The sequence below is a fragment of the Xiphophorus couchianus genome, chromosome 1, assembly GCF_001444195.1.
Source record: "Xiphophorus couchianus chromosome 1, X_couchianus-1.0, whole genome shotgun sequence".
NCBI lineage: Eukaryota > Metazoa > Chordata > Actinopteri > Cyprinodontiformes > Poeciliidae > Xiphophorus > Xiphophorus couchianus.
Genome location: NC_040228.1, coordinates 21,592,525 through 21,613,406, shown reverse-complemented (window position 1 = coordinate 21,613,406; position 20,882 = coordinate 21,592,525).

The window sequence follows — 20,882 nt, the reverse complement described above, 5'->3', positions numbered from 1 at the left end:
TTAATTTATATCAGTCTGTTTAATGGAACTTGAAAATATCTTTATTTTTACTGCACTAAATTTGATCCTTGTGGTGTTTTCAAAATATAGCTACACAAAAGTACTTTTTAGGGAAAAAAGGAGCACTATCACATAGACAATAGGGTTTTTAATGAATTTGCAAGACATTTATTTTGATCCATCAGTTGAATCTGTCTTTTAAAAACAATCTTAACTGTTCAAAACCCTAAATCTATCAAATGAGCTTCAGTGGGCATACGTATCTTAACCAGTACGAGTCTGGTCAGATCTCAGTTTCTTTGAGATCTCAGCTTTCCTCTGAGACTTTTTTTGGTGTTTCCACACTTTCATTCAAACCTGACCCCCAATTTGATTCAGATTTTTAGCAGTGTCACTGGCCTCTGCAAAGGGACCACCATTCTAAGTGTAAGGCCTTTAATGGTGCTTGGGGGCTGTTAGGTTAGAAAGGGTCTGCCTCCCTTTCAAGGACATTCCCCTTGAGGTTTTGTTTGGGGTCACTACAGAGTCGGCCTGCAGTTGGCTGTCTGTCCTTCGGATAAGTGCTCTGTTTCATGTCGGTGTGAAGAAGCCAGGGCCAGCTTCAAGTTTAAAAGCATTGGTCTTCTAATGTGACACATGTGTTTAAAGAGGTATTCAAAATCAAAACCTCTTTAGACAGAGGACACAATTACACAGAAAAATTGTGTCCCAGTTTTTTAATAATTACGTTCATTAGATAATGTGGAGGGAACATTACGCTACTGTCAAAAATTAACAGTGCTATTCCAGACATTAATTTGTTATGGTGCAAAACATGTGTATCATCTGCAGAAAAGTATCATTATCCTCAGCAAAATGATTTCTGTACTGACATAGGCTGAAAGGCCCCATAAAAAATGTGCCCCATTATTCTGGATCGAATGGCAAGAGAAAGGAGCTCACACCAAAAGCTTCATTACTCACAAATCAAGCTAATTACTGAAGTATGCAGAGAAAATACATATTTCCTTGAAATCTGTTGTCTTTTGCCATTAACTGTTATTGAAAACACCTTTGTCACAACATCATCAAATCTAAAACATTTCTCATTTAAAAACTTTTTTGTTTGTGTCTTATATTTAAAGTGGTAATTTGAGAAAGTGAGTTATTTATGCTGTTTTATGTCTTTGCTTCTCAAAAAATCTATTCTAGGGATGATGCGCACATTTTGCAACAAAACACTTTCATCTCTGCCATAAAACCAATATGATTCCTAAATTGTATTAGGGCTGTATAATTATATCAATTCTACAATATTTATCGATTCTTTATTAGTTTTTGAGAACTAATTTTCTCACTGCATCTTTGATTAATTTTGTCCAGCTGTAGACTGTCTGTCCAATCAGAGTCAGGTATTGTGTAGTTGGTGCTTTTAATCAGTTTTCTGTTAATTAAATCAAAGGTCTATGGAACACAGAACGTCACTAAAATCTCTCTGTCCTTCTAAAATCTTTCAGAAAATCGTAAAAGGGTAATTGTATCGAATTGTATCTTTTGCCAAATATTGTGATACATATCATCACAATATGATCAGAATATTGTACCGTATCGTGAGATTATTGTATCACTACACCCCTAAATTGTATGGTGGTTTATTGTAGCCATGATCTATATACGTCCATATAACATCTCCAGATATCTTTAAATTTTAAGTTCCCAAACTGTCTAAGGGCATAGTAAACTTAATATACAGTATGTCTAATTCTAGTTATTTTAAGCATTTGTCAAGTTTCTGCATTTTGGGCATAAGAAGAAGCTGGTACCAAGTTAGCTTTTGTTTTCCTTCCTCTTTTGTTACAGACCACACCTGTCATGGATTTTTAAGATTTGGAGCACTGCAGGTAGATTACCTTTGCCACTTTGTTTGTACTTTATTTCCTATAAAGTTCTTCAAAGTATTCAGTCCCTGTGAACAAGATAGTTTAATGATTTCATTTCCTCCTTCTGTTTGACTTGAATTGCTCCTCTCTGATCTTTAAACATGGTTTAAGGAAAACTTCTGCTTCAAAACTTCTGCTCTTGTTTTGTTGTTCGTATTTAAATTGCCTTAAAGACGAAATTGGCTTAGCTATTTTTGAACAAAGGCAATTCTAGTAGTAAAACTCAGCACAGTTGAAATCCACAATCTATTTCTTCTAAAGAAGTGGAAAGACGTTAACAAAGCCTTTTGTGTGTTTGGCAATTTTTGCATTTCTAAGTGTTTTTGCTAAATAGCCTCTTTAGGATAAATTGAAATCAGTTTTAATCAGTCTCTTTTGTATTGTAGAATAGGAAAAGTATTTGTTTGACACAAACACTTTGAAAAACACACAACTACAAAAAGTTAAACCAACAAAGTATACAGAAAAGTAAAATATCTGCTATTCATTTTAGATTGTAAATGCTAAAAACTTATGTAGATTCTAAAGTTAACATTTTTCACATAAAAATACTCCACTGACTTCAACACTAACACTCATTCCTACTTTGGCATGTATCTGTATTTCTAATATTTTACATTAATGATGCAGAATTTTATAATAAGTACACCCAAACTATATAAGCAGCAAAGAAAAATAAAATTCAGAAACGGTCCAGAGTTTAGACCCTCTGTACGAAGCAAAACGTAGAACAAAGGGTTGATTTTTAGCAAACTAGTAACAAAGAGGATACGGGTTCAGGTTAAATGTTTATATTAATGATATATTTCAAACATATATTTACTATAACTTTGATGAATATAGCTTACAACTAGTGAAAATCCAAAATTAGTTTTCTCTGAAAACATGTTAGAATTTTAGCATGCAACCTGCAGACATTTCTTCTCTTATATTCAAATCAGACATTCAACATGAAAAATGGTTCTAAGACGACTTGAGAGACTGTTATTAGCTTAATTAATTAATGAGGTAAATCATTTAACTGAGTTTTTCGGTGTGGACAATTGCTTAATTTGCAAATTTCAAACAAAGCCTGATTTTGTGAACACGAGAAATAAGGAATCAGCTGAAGAAATTCTATGTTCATATGAGAAATGTTTGCACATTGTCAAATGTGTTGTTGTTGGAGAGTAAATTGAAAGGGAACCATAGCAACAGCTATTAAAATTACACTTTCTATTATTGGTTGTTATTGGCAGAAACACAATAATATCCTAAGATCAACATGGAATATGTAGCTTCAGTGAAGACTCAACTAATTTTAATTCCCCTCTGCAAATAGAATGCCCCACCAGTTGTATTTTGCATGAAACAAGAGCTGCATTTTTCAGTCTGAAGGTTTTTTGCAAAATTCCTTGATAACTGTGGTCTATAAATGTTGTTTGCAAAACATCACCTGATAAAGTGATTTAAATTAATCCTGTCGTTTTCAATTACACAGCATGCTCTTGTTTTTGTACTTGGTCCGCTCGCACAAATAAGTTTTCCTCATGAGCAAGTCAATACTGAGCCATTAAAATGTGTGAAATTGAATAGTTTCATCTCATTTGTGAGAGCACCGTGTTTAGAGATAAAGGACTAAATTTGGGGAAATGAAATGCTGTTCTTTTTTTTATCTTTAGCTAATAACAATACATGCATAAAACACTCCCAGCTGTTACATTTTCTGTGTTCTTCATAATCAAATATTCATATTCTTTGCTATATTCATATTCTTTGCTCATCTATTGGTTGCTGGATTGCTTTTGAACAATGTTCTCCTCACCTCTATCACCACAGTTTCTTCTCTTTCAAACCACATCGGCATATTTGTGATAGATGTCTCTGACACCACCCTTTACAATTATTGGCATTCTTCTATAGATGTGATTATAAGAAATGTATGTTTTATTGTATCAATGTCAGTTTGCATTTCTAAATTCAATCTTTATTTTAAGTACATGTATTTGCTTTGGGGGAAAAAAAAATCCAAAATATGCAATATACTTTTAACATCAAATTATGTATATATTGGCACCTCTGCTATCAGTACTTTATGTAAACTTTTTTTTGCCAATAGGGCACCATTTAGTCTTTTTCTGAAAGGAATTTTAGCCATTCTGATTTTTGTTCTGATGAATCATTTCTGTGTTGATTTGGGAACATTTTTTGGATTACATATTCCTAAAGGACCTATTGAACATCTATTTTAAATTTACTGTTATTTTAAAGAAGATTTTTAGTTAAAGTGGTGTGGTATTTCAAATAGTGTATCGTCCCATGCTAGCATAATCACAGATTGGAAAACAATGGTTACAGACTGTGAACTTCTTTTTCACATATTCATTCTTTGTTTCATGCCAGATGCACCAAAAGTCTACAGTACTTCCCAGACATTCAAGTATGAGAATGATAATAAAGAAAATCAGTTGTATATATTTTATACAGCTTTTTAGGGGTATCAATAATTGTTTCATTGGTTGTTTTTTCCCTTTTAACTATTGGATTCAAATTAAATCTGATTTTTTTTTCTTCTCATTTTTGCATCAAGGAAAGGAGGTAGGTGAAGGCAAACATTTTTACATGGTGCAAATAACTGAAGAACCAGAAACATGGGGACATTTGTTCTCAAATCTTCAGAAATTAGTTTAGAAAACCATAAGGATAACAACACTGACTTTTAAAGCATATTTTCAGTTGTGCATATTTTCCTCTGCTCAACACAAATAACTTGCATTGATAGATCAAGTAAAAGGAACCCAAATTTTCCTCCAGGTACTCACCAGTCGCACTCTTTCATCCCCCACCCCTTTCCTCCTCTGACCCAAGATGTCAGATCTGAACCATCCCAGGGTATTTAGCAGTGTTTTACCCCACTGAACCCTGATCCACCTCACAAGTCCTCAGGGGCATTTTCTCATGGCCCAATCTGACTGTGAGCTCTCCAGCTGGGGTGGACAGCCTCAGGGGCAAAGAGGTGGTGATTCTACTCTCAGACAACAGCAGCACGAAAAGCTCCAGACAGTGACAAGAAAACCCAAGGACCTTGTAGTATATTTTCACACACTTTGTGCCACATGCATTCATCCAACAGTGACACACAAGTAAACAAAGAGCAGTTTTATTAAAACATCCATGCTAGTTTCGGGTAAACAACATGGGCAAATACCTTTATTTCATTAGCAACATCTTTTTCCCTGGTGCCATTTCAGCTGTATGTGTCAGATGCTTGTTTACATCTTTCTGTAGAAATGTAATGACCATACAGTATCTTTTCTCTGTCAGACAAAAGGCTGTGCACAGTGTATCTGTTCTGTGCTTGCTCTGCATCGTTAACATCTGGAAACACTCCTAATTTAATGTCTCACTCCTGTTCAAAGACTCGGAGTCTAAGATATAGAAGCCAGAAGGGAATGAAATGCCTTTGTCAGCCTTGCTGTAAACTTTGAAATAAAGGAGTAAGGAGTTAGTGGGCACTTTAATGTTTAATCTGTGCTACTGATCATTAAGCGAAGCGCACAGCTCTCTGCCTAAGGGATCAGTGTTTTTTATTATAAGGGCGGTAATTCCTAGTAATCATAATCACCCTGGCATTTTCTTTTTATCAGGACAGAATCGACCATTCTTGTCCTACGGGCTGTGTTGCTATTCTGTCTGTATGTGTAAGTTCATGAGTGAATGTATATTTGTGCAAAATTCTACCTTAGCACCCATCAGGATTTTGGAGACACAATCTAAGAATAATTGTGTCTCCGATCACAATCATTGTGATGATTGTGATAATATATACACAGTGCATCACAGTTTGTTGTATATGAGGTCCCACAGCCTCATATTATTTAGGCCAACCCATGTCCAGTGCCAAAGCACCATCAAGAGGCATGTCAGCATTGGAAGGGGACAACACAGTAATGGAAGAGGGTGGTTTGGTATGATTAATTCAGTTTCTTTTGTACCACATGGCTGGACACGTGATCATTACTGATCTGGAGAAATCTTGGTTACCATCAAACACTAGGGTCAGAAGACAAGCCTGTAGATCAGGGGTCTCAAACTCCAGTCCTCGAGGGCTGCTGTCCTGCAGTTTTTAGATGTGCCACAGGTACAAAACACTGGAATGAAATGGCTTAATTACCTCCTCCTTGTGTAGGTCAGTTCTCCCAGCCTTGCTAATGTCCTAATTATTCTATTCAGGTGTGGTGCAGCAGAGGCACATCTAAAAGTTGCAGGACTGCGGCCCTCAAGGACTGGAGTTTGAGACCCCTGCTGTAGATGCAGTTTAATGCTTTCTGCAACATTCTATTTTGAAAACTTGAATCTTCCATCCAAATAGATGCCATTTTGATACATAGCACCTACATAAGAATTGTTTCAGAAACAACATTTTGGGGTGGTTGTGGTCTCTTTTGGCAGGGAAATATGCCCTGACACAAAACAACACATTTTCTTGGGGAAGGTAACACAGCACACCTTCAGGAGTCTCACAGGGTTCATGACTTGAAAGGGCAGTACTGTTTTGTATAATACATCAGGTCATAATGTTATGTCCTGTTTATGTGTATTCACTATTCATAAGCTCAAGTTGACTTTCTGTTGGCTTATAGATGGTAAAAATCTGTACTCACTGCCCCATCCCACAGTATGTGATGACAAAGCTCTGTCTTCGACAGGCTTGTCTGCAGTACTAGGCCCCATTGGGAAATGTGCTGGCATTGTTCATCGTCACCCTTTATACTGCAGACTTCTCCATCAACGCCCCACGCTACCATAGTTCTGACAACTGACAGTGGACTCAGGATTTTGTGGCCAGGTGCCTCCAGAACCACCTCCTGATCAACCTGTGTGTTTACCTGAACAATAAACTGGACTGGACTCATAACACTGATGCTATTTATAGGAAGGGTCAGAGCAGACTCTACCTGCTGAGGAGCTTGGGGGTTTTTGGAGTGCAGGTCGTGAAGACTTTCTGTGGTGGCATTAGTCATCTTCTATTGTGTGGAGCAGCAGTATATCTACTCCTCAAAGGAAGCGATTAGATAAGCTCAACAGGAAGGCCAGTTTTGTCCTGGGACGCCCCCTCGACCCAGAGTCCTTCTGGTGGGAGACAGAAAGACTCTGGCTAAAATAACGTCACTAGGGGACAATGTTTCACTCTCTATCTATGAGGGAGAAGGAGAGCTCCTTCAGTAACCAACTGCTGCATCCTAGGGCCACTAAGGAGCGTTACCATAGCTCCTTTCTCTGAGCAGCTGTTAGACCCTGTAACCATCTGCTCCCAACAAACTCAATAAGTGTTTATATCCCTGTTGGTATCCATGCAACTTTGCTCATTTTAAATAACATCTGTAACATTATCTGGACTATCTACTATCTAAAAATGTGCACGATTATCTACTGTTGCACATCTTAGGTTGTCACTAATTGTAAGCAGTCTTAATGATGCTCAAATAGACATGCATAGACTGTAAATCTTTTAATTAACCAACTCAGTTCCACATTCCTTTGGACGGGAGTACACTGTTTTATATAACTAAATGGTATTTTTGTCTAAATTTTGCCCTGACTATATAGTATTTTTAATTCTTTATTTTGTTTTTATATATCTTCTATCTATGAGTTTACTTTCTTGGATTGCCTGCCACTTTGCTGCTGTAGCACAGAAGTTTCCCCATTGTGGGACAATAATGTTTCTCTTTGCTTCTAAATGGTAAATGGCCTCAACTTGTGTAGCGCTTTAACTTTTTATGTGTTTTTAAATTTCTCTGTTTTAAAGATTGTTTTATTAGCCTATTGAATTTGGATTCAAATTATATTTGAATCCAAATCTATATATTTTTACTTAAATTTAGACCTATCTCCCTTTTTCAGTCATTTTAGCTTACATACTGTACATTAGATACACGATTTCATCATGGTAACTCCTAGCACATCTTCTGTATAATAGCTAGAGTGCTTGCACCCTCAGTTTCTCCTCGGTGCTTTTACCCAGATGCATCGTGGGGACAGCATGGCACTTACGCAAACAGCTGCTAAAAGCTGCCCCCCATTGACACTCACCTCTGGGTAACACTGTTAAATACTCAGCTTTAGTGTCACTTTGTACCAATGCTGTCTCTGTGTGTATTTGTTAGTGAGTGGAATAAGATAGCCAGCATATAACATGTTCTTTTGTTTTTAACTAAAATAAATGTTTAATGTATGCAGTAGCAGTGAAAAAACCCCTGCTATCATTATCATTTAAGTCAGGAGTAGTGTGAGGCTCACAAGCAAAAACTCTAAGCTGATGTCTGCGATGTACACCTGAGGAATCTGAAGCCATAGGTAAACTGTGAAACCAGGAGAGACGTTAGCAGTGATAATCTCTGCAGGAGAGTAATTAAGGACCACTGAGATCAGCTGTTTCAACAGAGGAGTGACTACTTCTCAGCATTCTCATCAAAGATAAGTCTCTAAGTGACTGAGCTGGGAATCACTGTTTATTTTTTATAAGATGTGTGTGTGCGTGTGTGTTACTGGGGGCACCAAAATGCTCATTTTCTCCAAGGTTTTCTGCTGAGCACTCAATTAATATGTTGCTCAACCACCCAAATGATTATTTGTTTATTCGTCTTTTGTTGACTGCACACAATCCCACACCCCAGAGTCACACTGGCCCCCTGTTAATTATTTTGTCAACCCTAATATCTCTTTTAATTGTTGTGAGTGTGTTTATCCTGGAGATGAAACTGAGCTTGGGGAGGTTTGAGCTGGGTGCTAACTCTGTTCTGGATCAAAGATATATGACTCTGTCAAATTGTCTGACGATTTGACACACTGACAAAACCACTGTGAGACGTGCTGATGTTAAAATGTCACTCTAATTCACATTCTTTTAAGTAATATACTTCTATGGCCAGCATACCAATTTTAGACATCCAAATTTTATTACAAGACTGATAATCAAATAGGGTTATTATCTGCCCTACATTACATTTTGCAGCATGAAGCGCTAGGGGCTGTGGAACTGTTATTCCTGTAAGTGTGGCTGAAATTAAGAGGGTGCAGTAATGTGGTTGTTTGCCTGAAGGAATTATTAATTCTAACCAAATAACAGGCTATACTGATGCATATTTAAATCTGTGCATAGAGGATATTCCCGTTTTGTGAAATTTGATTTATATATTGGGTTCATTCTGGTTCCATCAGAGGCAGATGTTCCTGAAGCGGCATTTAAAGACACCATTTTCTAATAAAGCATGTTACAAAGGTTATATATATATATATATACTGTATATATATATATGTATATATATATATATATATATATATATATATATATACTTGGGTTTCATGCATGCAATTAGGTTCTCAATGGAGAAGACATTTTATTTTAGTTTTCATTACCAAAAATATCTCTTTCAAAAAGTGCTTACTAAATTTTAGTAAACCTCTATACTCCCCAAGCCGTGTTAACCACAATTCGGATGACTAATTTCTTTGTATGTGGTTATTATTTGGGTTGTTACAGACATCTTATTCACAAATGACACATCACTAAACTGAAGCTTCAGTCATTAAACCACTATCACTCAGAAATTCACCACCCTGATTTGGTCTTGTGAACATCATTTAATATTTACAAAATATTCTTGTAAATCTACATGTTTCAAAATTATGCAACTTCACAGCTTATATTTTTTTGCAAGTGAAAAATATAACTTAGAAATTACAGACAAATGTCACTGTCCATAATATAAAACAAATAGTATCTCACATTTTAAGAACAGTATCTCAAAAACATCTTTGTCATCAATCATATCTGCCAGACATTACAGTGGACTGACTGATCTGAATATCGAGAACCACTGTATGTTGATGCTGGTATTAGAAATTTATTATGTTCTGCTGTTGGCTCTGGAATCAGACAGACACAAATTTCTCTTTCCTTTGAAGTGAGAAGAAGTTTGAGGAAAAACACAATATTTTTAATTGCAGCATTGCAAACTCTGTAAATGCAGAAGGGCCATCCACTACTTTGGCAATACTTTGGCACTGGATACAAGCAAATGAAAACTACAAAAAGTTTTGGTTTTTTTTGCCATAAACTTTCATAAATCAGAAAGAGATGCTGCAGTGGGAAATAGTTGAAACAAATAAAAAAAAGCCAGGGAGATCTGCAAAAGACAACACCACAAATAAATAACTAAATCATTTTGTTCATCTTGGGGAAAAAGAAACCAAACAAAATTCCAAAATACCATATGCCTTACAAATTATGTATAGGAAAAAAACCAAAGAATGTCTAACCAATGTGGTTATTAGTACAGCCAGCTGCCTGCCAGATTGTTAAAATCACAAACAAGTCCTTCCTTTGGGGGATTTCAGTTTCCTTGATAGATATGTGTCTTTTCATCTGATATTTTGGTTTCCTTCCACAGCCAAAACCATTCATGCTAGCTTACTTTTGAATTGATTACTTTTGAATTATGTGTGTGCCTGATAGTTAAATGTTTGTATTACTTACCTGAGAAGTAGCAAAATCACATATCCATCAGAAGCTCTAAAATACCCACTTCAAGTAAATATTTGCATAGCCTAATGATGCAGGGAAATTACTGTATGAAAAATCACATGAGATACTAGACTTTTTTCTTTATTAATTTAAAGTTTTGATATAGTTTTCTAATTACACTTAAAGAATTATTAGTTTTACTCAAAGTGTTTTCATAGCAGAGTTTTTATTTGCAGTTGTAAAAGTCATCCAATTTGTTATAGTGTTGCATTACCACAGTCATCAATACTCTATGCTGTTAGAGGCTCAGTTAGGAAATCTGTAGAGGCAAGGTCTTACTAGACAGGCAAAAAAACAAACTTTTTTTTTTGCCTGTAAATCCATTGAAATCCATTGAAATTCAATAGATTTCAATGTTGAAATCTATTGAATATTGTAGAAATGCAATTAATTCAGATTAGCACTGTAGTCCAACCTATCACAAGTCCTCTTGGACCCAGAAAGTGCCCTGACATTATTAGTACACTAATTTGCCAGTACAAGTGTACTAGTTGCATGGATGAGCTCAGAATTGATTCGAAAAGGGAAAGTGGCACTGCAAAACCTGGGGCAGAGGTTAGAATACCTTTATTTAAGGTTGATGAGCTGGAGCATATTCCTTATGTCAATTGCAGTTCTAGTTGTAGTTTAAGAGCTAAATTGAGCAGAATATTATATCTCCTTAGTTTTTGTTCTGTGTTTTATAGAGTAACAGAATTGTAACAAGGAGGGAAACTCTGCTAGTGAGGTAAGCCATAGTATACTTTTTCAGTGTCAACAATCCAATACACAATCAGGGAAACGGTCCATATTCACAACAGAGCAGGCAGAGAAGGCAAAACAGATGCAGAATTTGTGAGGGAATAATCAGAGTTCGTAAAGCAAGGTTTAGAGCCAGAATCAGAGCCACTTGCTAAACAAATGAGGAGCAGGCAGAGATGACGGCCAGGGGTCCGGTTAGAGCCACCATCAGAAACAAGAACATGGGACGGGACTGTTTTTAAGGCAGCAACGAGGACAATCTTGCACTGAGTCACTACAGAGCAGGAGTTTATATGGGTAGCAGCACAGGTGGGAACAATCAGCAGGAGTGGGAGGGACAGAGGCAGCAGGAGAGACGGCAGGAGCAAGGAAATCATGACATTAAAGAGAGGGATGTATTTTGTAAAACGACTTTTGCTGCAGACTAGCAGCAGCAGCAATTGGCAGACACTTGGTGGAACTGAGCATCGGCTGAGCTCATTATACAAACTACAACGCTGCTAAGAACGGTTGTAAAAAGCATCAGTATATGGCATGGGGAAGCGTTGTGATGACGTGCTGAAAGGGGAGAGATGGAAAGTGTAAGAGGTTCCTAAAGAGACACAGGCCACTTCAAGGCATCAAATACAGCTGTGAGGCAAATTCAAATTTCTTTTTGATACATTTAGACAACTGAAGCTAACGTAATTACTTGATTGTGCTATAAAATGGCACTATGTGCGTTGAAAATATGTAATACCTTTATCTGGCTAATTAGGAAGACTATCTGCTTTGGTAGCGAGCCTTCAGTCAGCTACTTAACTAATATGCTGCTTGTATCTTACTGAATATACATGGAAAACATTGTCACCCCATATGAATTATATGTGGTGTCCCTTTAAGCTTTTCTCATGGTGTTTGTTTTCTTGCCAATTATGTTGCTGACATATAAAAGCAACAAAGTTATTTTATTGAACCATGAATTCCCACAAAGGACTCTTAAGTTCCGTGACATCTATTAAATATGTTTGTTGCTTTTGATCCACCCCGTTATGTGTCATAGTGCATATGTATTGGAATTAAGGATGTAAAATTTACTTTAAAAGGTAAAAATGTACAATGCTCTCACCTTGATATGACCAACTCGATTCATTTTTTCTGTGCTTTATGACTTGAAGATTAAAGTTCAATGCCCTGTACTGAGTGAATCAGTTCCCTCAGTTTGTCAATTAATTATTATGTGAAAGTGAGTATTTCAAATGAAGTCCCTCTAGTTAAATCTTCATCAGAAACATAGCGTCTTCATACTGTAACATACCTAAATGTTACAGTATGAATCTGATAATAAATTAAGCAAATTTATTATCAAAACATTACTACAACATTTAAGCATGTTTTAAAAGGAACTACATAGCTGTCACCTATGATCAATATAAAGTATATGATGTACCAGATTCAGGAACGGACGGGCAAGAATTTTCCCAGTTGGCCAATGGGTTAGTAGGCCGGTATCTATGTAGCTGTCTATCGAGCTAGCCTTTTAGAGTGATAGAAAATTTAAAAATGAATGATGTTGTTTAGGATTCCTGTTTGCTATGTTTTAGTGGAAAAGTTTTACGGGGTTTTTGACCTCAACTCTGTGCTGCCATAAACGAGAGGATGTTTATTATATCTGGTAAGGGTAGATTTAGAGAAGGGAAGTGAGTTGGGGGAATCGGGTTCTCTTTTCAGTTTTTTTCCTTTTGTCTGAGTTATCTCTTGATAGCCTCCTGTTTGTTCTTTAAAGTCTGACTTCCTCCCATTAAAGTAATTGTATAACTTTGAAATCTGCCTGGCAACTAAGTAGTGATTGACTATGTAAGTTATGTTGTACTTGGGGCTTTCCTTCTGACTGACGTCAGTGGGTAGAGTCTTCAAACACTGTGTGCCTTCTAATAAAACACACCTTAAAGACAAAAATTGTATCTTTCTGTGATTACTGAAACAGTGTTTCACTCTGTTAAAATAATTTCAATCACAGTAACTATCGAGCTGTTGATCTATTTGATTATAGGTGACCTGAGCAGTCGAAGGTGGGCCAGTCTGTCAGGAACTCCTGGGCCGCATTTTCTCCCCTGTATGGTCCTGACCAGCTTTGTGATGTTCACTCCATGTTTAGAGATCTGAACAAATTTCTGAAAGACTCCCTGAGGCAGTGTTCAAAATGTGCATGGTACAGTGCCAAAGAATTGCAATCCTGAAGCATTATTTTTTTAAAGCTTCATATCTTCAGAAACCATTGAAATCGAGTTAAACACTAGTATTAGTGTGTTTGATACCAACAGCATGACTGTATTTTCATGACCAGAAATATTTCCTCTCTTTCTTGTAAGCAAGGGTTGCACAGCTGGTACCACTGTTGCCTTGCAGCAAGAAGATCCTGGGTTGAAATTCCAGGCTGGCGTTTGCTTACTCTGCCGGTGTCATTCCTCAGGTCCTCTGGCTTCTTCCCACTGTCACTAAAAACATGATTGTCAATTGTCAGGTCAAGTAGTATCTACATTGCCTGTAGGTGTGAGTGTGAGGGCATTCATGGTTGTTTGTCCCGCATGTGATGAAACCTGTTGAGGTTCTACCCCACATATATGGTCCAATGTCCTTCACAGATGAGCGGGTATAGATAATTAATGGATGGATTTAAGCAAGAGAGAAGGTTAATAGCTGTCTTTCAGCAAGCTGACTGGCAGTGCACAGCAACATGATTACACCTGGCTGAAGAGTGTTTGAGGTGTGGATTAAAAATCTTGCCAGGGCAGAGAAATTAAATAAAATTTTCTTGTTTTAAATCCTTGTATCAGATTTCGACCATGTCTGAAATCACTGTGCAAACCACCACATTCCCACCAGTGAAATCAATTTAAGCATATTCTGAGATAAAATTCATAGAGCAGAATTATTCTTTGTGTATATATTTTATAAAAGCCAGTCAGGAGCTGCAGGAGGAGGGGAAAAGTAATCATTTTTCCCTCTGATGTTAAATCAGCAATGCAGGCATTTTTTATTGAAACATTTGATAAGTGACGCTGAAAGTAAATAAGGTTACACTTTAAAGATTCAGCTGTGTTTTATTTTTTACTGTTTGGCCATTGACTCAGCATCTCTGCTTGTGCTATCTATTCAGGCTTTGGCTGGAATATTTCTTTAAGCTTCCGCAGAAGGTCAGAAAAGTAATTAACCTTGTTCTGTGTGCATCAACACTGCGACTGAGACAAGAGTGCTCTTCCTTCCTCCCTCCTCTCTATAATAAAACCGACACCCACTCGCCTACACACACGCATGCACACACATTTTGTCCAATTTAAATTAATAGAAATAAAGAAGGCTTTACCACATTGTCCAATACTCACATCAATTTAGACTTTACAAGGCCCACTCTCAGGCAGACAGACACTGACATTTAAATAATAGCACTGTAATCACAGGAAGCAGGAGGAGACATTTTGCTGTTTTGCTCTCACTTCTCGTTGGCTGCACCGTCCATCTCTCACTTCTTTTTTCTTGGCATTTGTCTGCGTAAGCTTTACCCTCCTGCGGTGCTCTTTTGTGCTCCAGAGTTGGACATTTTTTAATTTAGGAAATCCACACAGGTGTTGAGAAGATTTTAATGTAGCTGGTGTTTCTCAACCCTCTCCCCTCCTCTCTAATGTCACCCCCTACCTACCTCAGTTGGTTGCCTGGGGGCTTATTCTCGTAGGCTGAGTGATTTCTTACTGTGCACTTAAATGACACAACCCCTCCTTCGACTTGCATTCACATTACCACTTCTGTTTTCACAAATAAGCTTGTTACATCACTTAATACCCCCTACGCTTACACAGCAGGCTATTTATGCTGGGACCAAATACTTTAGAAAAAGATTTTACAGATTCTCCACCTTTTCTGTTTCCCTTTCTTGAAATCAAAGCATATTTTTGGGGGGGATTTTCACAGTGTGACTTGTGGTTAAAACACATTTTCTTTTGAAGAAATAAAAATATTGTTGTTAGTTGGAAAGGCCCGATGGCCTGGACAAAAGAATATACAGAGCTAACAAAGGATTTTAAAAATGTATTGTCAAAATCTACACATAAAAGAAGGCTCGACAGTGTGTTCCTCTCTTTGAGGCTCTGAGCCCAGTGTGGTATTTTCACTCCCACAAGCAAGCCAGGTTGTTTATGATGCATGTATCGTACTGTCATCACATAACGCTTTTGATCACAGAAGATGGATATTCACTTTCACGCATCATTTAACCAGAAGATGACAACTGTGGCTAGAAACGTCAGTTGCAACAAATCCAGATGCACCGATGCTCGTTCAGTCGGCAGATAGTATATCTAAAAAAGGCTGTTCAAACCCCTTGTATTTAGTTTTCATTGTTACATTTTTATTCATTTAGATATTACTCATTTGCAGAAAGTCTCCCATTGTGTCCTAAACTCTTACCAAAAAACAAATGTGTGTGCAGAGCACTAAGATGTTTTCTTAAAAACTATGATTTTTCACTTTATCCATGGGGTGAGAGGCTATGGCTTCCACCAAATTAACCGCATTTACATGATAAAGACAAAAGCATTCAATCATTCCGTCTTGCAGAATAGTAATGAGAATCTTTATAGTTAAGCAGATGTATAGTTAAGTAAGTTTAACTTCTGACAAAGAGCTCAGATCAACATGTTTTGAGTGCTTTGCCATTGCTGGTGCTATAGGCAGTTCTTTACTGGTTCTACTAAAGTACTGATTTGTTTTTCTACAGACAGAAACTAGCTTGATGTCACAACATTACCTCATGAAAAACTAAAGATATCAAGCAGAGTCCAGGTGCAGATTGTGGCATCTTTAAATCATCAGTAACAGGAAACCTTTACAAGCTGTATATATGTGTGCCAAAACTGTATTATAGTTGGTTTGAAATATCAACCTTTTGCATCCTTTAAATGATGTAAAATTAGAAAGAAGACTAAAGAGAGAAAGAGAGAGACTGTACCAACATCTTTCCTGCCTGTGTCATGTGACCCGACTCGCTTTGCTAGATCCACTCAAATATCCACTGTCAGCTTTTGGTGCCACATAGAAACACTTGTCAAATGTTTCATAGTGCTAAAAAGTGTGAAGTTTTAAAGCAGAATAATAAAATAATGCTGTAGTTGTTTGTCCACACAAGGTCAACTGGAACAACATTGAATAGCAAAAATGTCGGCAATCGAGTTAGCATATTTTTCTAATTCTGAAACTAAACAAAAAGGCAAATCTGCTCCTAAAAATAGCTCCATAGATTAAACTGCATCTCTCTGTGCTGCCCACATTTAAATTAGTTGCATTAGTTTAGGATTAAGCCAGCATTCACAAAGACCACAAGTTTTAATTTATAAACATGGCATATGCACAAAAACATGGCCTGAAACTGATGTATGTCATTTTTTAAAGGTTGTGTGGAAAAAATAAACCAATACATGCACTTGGTTTGGAGACATAACCTGGTGACACAGATGGCGAGGTGGGGAATTCAAGCCACACTGCAGCATAATTCCTCTCATTCCCTATCAAATTTTAATCATAGAGCAACTTTATTTTAAGCATTCAAAACAAATTTTTGCTGGTGAGCCATACACATAAGGACCTTTCAAATAAAAAAAACACCAATAAGTAAAATCTTAAATCAAAGTTCGCATGACATTTCATCAACGTTTTCTCATCATCACATTTCTCTTCCCGAATGATCATCAGGGTGATGTGCCACAGATTAACGCATAAAATGTGACAAGGTGTGAGGCAATCAGACTGATTGCTGTAAACATCTAAATATCGTGGTGACAGTCGTGTGTCTGTGAAATTAATGCATTGGTACAGCTAGAAGACGTAGCAAACCAGGAAGGAGCTGGTTTTTACAGATCACCAATATTTCCTGGCCCGTGGCGATGAAGGGCTAATATGTTGTTTTAGACTCAAGACATGCATGGATGCTGATCTGTAAAGATGCAGTTGTTTTCTTTAGGTATAAATATTGGAGCAATTTTAGTAAGTGTTTGAGTTGGACTACTTATTGGCTTATACCTCTTCTTGAATGATAAATGAACCTTTATGGATTTGTCTCAATCCCAACCAACTGATCTCTGATCTAATCAGGATTGGCAGCATTGTAAGCAGGAGTTGGCCTTCAATGCCAACTACAAAAGTCTACAAAGCATTTATTTAATGCCAAGATAGATGGGCTCTGAAAAATAGCACTTTGCAACCAGGTCTATGCGGACACTACTACTACTACTACTATATGTTGTATCAATATAACTGTTTCTGAGCTATTCTTTTGTATTATTGTTTTTGACTGAAACTAGCTTGGAAATTTCAAACATTTCTCCTCAATGATTGTCAAATATTTGTCAAATCCTCACCTCAGGTGTTGATGAAAGTGATTCTTTCTTGCTGCCACGTTATGAGTTATTTTTATTTTTTTTCAGTGCTTGAATTAATAAAAACTGGTGCGAAGCAAGGTTTGGAAGTGGGAATAATATGAGCCGCCACTCCCTTTGTTTAATTTGAAGAGTGTGCTGTTGAACTATTTTCTTCAGTTTTATTTTTCACTTCTATTTAAGAAAAATTTTACCATCAAAAACTCGCACAAAGATAATTAATGAGAACTGCGGAAAAGTAATTTTGGTTTTCACCTTAAAATATGAAAGACGGAAAGATAGGTAAAACCAATCTGCAAGTGTCTTAATTAAGTAAAAAAAAAATTGAATGGCTGAAAAACTTTTCTTGAAATACATTAAGAGAATCTGTAATTTCATGAAGATGAACAGTTGTGATGGACAGCTTTCCTTTTTTTAAATTAAGGATAAAGTTATTACCCTCCTGATTAAACTTTGCATCCTGCTCACTGAAGAAAGGGTCATGATAGGATGTAACCCCTCTATCCACCTAATTTTTTTAGGTAGTTTTAGTTTAATTATTTGTCCCCATCATATAGTTGGAATTATGCTGATGCCTGCTGTCTTAGTGAGGAAACTGCACGTTCAGCTGTCAGAAGACATTAGGTTCGTCTGACCTCCCCTGAGTCACCTGCCCACACAAATCACCATTTTTTTCCGTCCTTCTTGTACTTTATTAAGAAGTTTGGCCAAGACTGCTATAATTGTGTGTGTAGGCATCTTATTATCTTTAACAACTTGTGATGCCTCATAAGTAAATTAGTTTAAAATGATCTTTGCGTTTGCACCACAAAGATAAAAAAAAAAAAAAGTGCCATCAAAGGTAGCAGACCAGCTGTGGATAAGAGGAGTGCTTTCATCAGAGACCAACAACAGATACCTTGCCCAATTATACAGCAACAGTCAAGATGAGAACCATCACTTCAATCACCACCTTTGAAAGATAATCAGGAATGCGCAGAGTGTTAGAATCAACAAACACCAAATGGTTCTCACAGGGGCATGTCCTGAGGAGCATGAAATGGATAAAAAAAGTTAATAAAAAATATATTTCCTGAACTTGTCAGGTGTTTGCTCTGACAACAACACATTCACAAGTATAAGAAAATTCAACCCGAGCTCACTTTCGAGGCACTAAATCACACAAATGCTTTTTTCCCCCCCTGCATTTTGCCATTCAGGAAATTATTTTCTAATGACTTCAGTGCATAATTTATACACAGCATCTGTTGTTGGAAAAGGCAAATTGCAGATTTTCTTGCCAACGGGATTCAGGCTGAGACATAAACACAGAGTCAGTCCTTTTCTGGGACTTGGAACAGGAAGCTCTCAAAACATACAGTGACATGCGTGGCAATTAAATTAGCTGCTAAAATATCCTTTCTTACTCTGTGATGGAAGTCAAAATCCCCCAGCATTGGAAGGCTTTCTAAAATATTTAGAAAAATAGTATTTTCCCATCACAGTTTACAATGGTATCACCAGAGTTTACACGTTTTTGTTGAAAGATGAAAGCTTCTTTGAGACAGCTTTTATGAAACTACACAAAAATGTAACAGTATGTGAGATTTTATTGTTTTGTTACGGTAATTAATTAGATATTCAGCCTAATAGATGAATTTCTGGCTTTGTTAGACTTAATAGTATCGAATGACACTTTATTCACAAATGAGTAAGTGAAACTGCTTTGTTATAGGAGTGAATTATTTTCCCATCACTGTATTGGCATTGTATTGAGATGCACATTTTGATGACCAAATATATAAGACAAGATCAGTTTTACAGGGCAGTTTATTGTGGTCTGTAACACCCAGTCTAAATACTGTTTAAGGTCTATGATCTACAGTATCAACACTACTGTGAGCACTGATATAGAAAAGAAGCAGACGACAGGAAACAAGCTGGGAGACAACAAATGATACAGAAAGATGTTGTAGAATAGCCCCGAGTGAGATGTGGCACAGATGGTGGGGAGGGTTAGTAATGGGGAGGCTACCATCCTGTGTTCTCCAGACACATAACTCAAATGCACCATTATAACATTGACACAGTCATTGCTTCATAGACATTTCTGTTTGTTTTCTACATTCTCACTCAGTTGTAAAAATATAAATATTTTTTTTTTAAACCCACTGGCATAGTTTATGGAGAATATGTAGGTGATGAACAGAGAAATAAATTTTCTCATCTGTGAGGGGAAATTTTACTACTGACAGATTTATTAACCCTGAAGATAGCCTTGTGGAACTTGGAAAATAATAAAACACTCCATTAATTTCAGTGCCATCTTTTCAAATAAGAGTGGATGTTGGTGATAAACGGTAGGTTCCACATCTCCCTCGTTTGTTGATTTCATTGATCTCAACAGGATATCTGCAGCTTTTATTTGGATTCTTCTATTCCTCAACATTGACAAGCTGCTGTCATTGGATCATGAGTAGGGCTCAACAAATTGCCTATCCAAACAACTTGTCGAAAAAAAAAAAAGAAACTGAACAAAGAAATTATTAAAACACAAAAACAGTTGTGCCCATCTAACAACTACAACAAGAACATAGTGATGATGGTTTTTCTCCTCCAATGGTCCGCAGTTATTGGGCAGTTTGTTATGTTGCCAGGCCCCCCGGGTTTGTAGCTGAAATCTTACAGCTGGTGAGTAGAGGTGTTCCAGCTGGAAAAGTCTGGCTGCACAGTCAGGACACTGCAGGCCGTCTGGGGCTGCATCCTTTATTGCTGAGCTCTAATTACCGCTGGATTTACACTTGTCAAGATCTTGAGATAACCATTACTGATAACTGCGTGGTAAAAGAATTCAAAATCCAATTAAAAACCTATTTTCTGGTCATATTCATACCTCTTTTTCAAGACTTAAAGAAGTTGCTTCATTAAGATCAAAATACTGCTAATGTATTTTGTATTTAAGAAGTTGATACACAATCAAATTTATAATTTTAATACATGCATGGATACAAAAGTGTCATAAACAAACAGTCATACATGGCTGCATTTTTCATATTTGTGAAAACCTCTACGTAATTTCTTCTCTTGTCTTGTATGTTGGGATTTTTAAAACATGCTTTGGGTCTACATACAGCAATGGAGTCCCTTTGGTGAAATATTAAGTCCTGTCATGTCTGAAGTATGGATGGTGTCAATTTGATGATGTGAAAATGAACATTCAATGCATTCTGCGAGATCTATGGGCACTAACAAATGATCAATTCAATA